Source organism: Arachis ipaensis, chromosome B10 (genome assembly GCF_059453495.1).
Source record: "Arachis ipaensis isolate K30076 ecotype BB chromosome B10, ASM5945349v1, whole genome shotgun sequence".
NCBI classification, from domain to species: domain Eukaryota; kingdom Viridiplantae; phylum Streptophyta; class Magnoliopsida; order Fabales; family Fabaceae; genus Arachis; species Arachis ipaensis.
Window position 1 is genome coordinate 49,500,935 of NC_142435.1, and position 831 is coordinate 49,501,765.

The following is an 831-nucleotide window of genomic DNA, read 5'->3' on the forward strand; positions in this document are numbered from 1 at the left end:
TACTGTTGGATGATTCCTTCAATCTATTCAGACTCTGAGAGATCATATTGACTTGCTGAGTCAATATTTTATTCTGAGCCAATATGGCATTCAGAGTATCAATTTCAAGAACTCCCTTCCTCATAGGCGTCCCATTATTCACAGGATTCCTTTCAGAAGTATACATGAACTGGTTATTTGCAACCATGTCAATGAGTTCTTGAGCTTCTGCAGGTATTTTCTTTAGGTGAATGGATCCACCTATAGAATGGTCCAGTGACATCTTTGATAGCTCAGACAGACCATCATAGAATATATCCAGGATGGTCCATTCTGAAAGCATGTCAGAAGGACACTTTTTGGTCAGTTTCTTGTATCTCTCCCAAGCTTCATAGAGGGATTCACCTTCTTTCTGTTTGAAGGTTTGAACATCCACTCTAAGCTTACTAAGCTTTTGAGGAGGAAAGAACTTGGCTAAGAAAGCCGTGACCAGCTTATCCCAAGAGTTCACGCTATCGTTAGGTTGAGAGTCCAACCATATTCTAGCTCTGTCTCTTACAGCAAATGGGAAAAGCATAAGCCTGTAGACCTCGGGATCAACCCCATTGGTCTTAACAGTATCACAGATCTGCAAGAATTCAGTTAAGAACTGAAAAGGATCTTCAGATGGAAGTCCATAAAACTTGCAGTTCTGTTGCATCAGAGAAACTAATTGAGGTTTAAGCTCAAAGTTGTTTGCTCCGATGGCAGGAATTGAGATGCTTCTTCCATGTAAATTGGAATTTGGTGCAGTAAAGTCACCAAGCATCTTCCTTGCATTGTTATTATTTTCGGCCATGTCTCCTTCTTTTT

At 40.3% G+C, this 831-nt stretch overlaps 1 non-coding gene across 1 annotated transcript; it reads left to right on the forward strand.

The window, feature by feature from the left end:
* Positions 1 to 316: 316 nt before the first annotated feature.
* Positions 317 to 424, forward strand: LOC148579980 (small nucleolar RNA R71). The gene has a single exon (XR_015899678.1). It is a non-coding gene; the product is annotated as a small nucleolar RNA R71 (small nucleolar RNA).
* Positions 425 to 831: the final 407 nt, after the last annotated feature.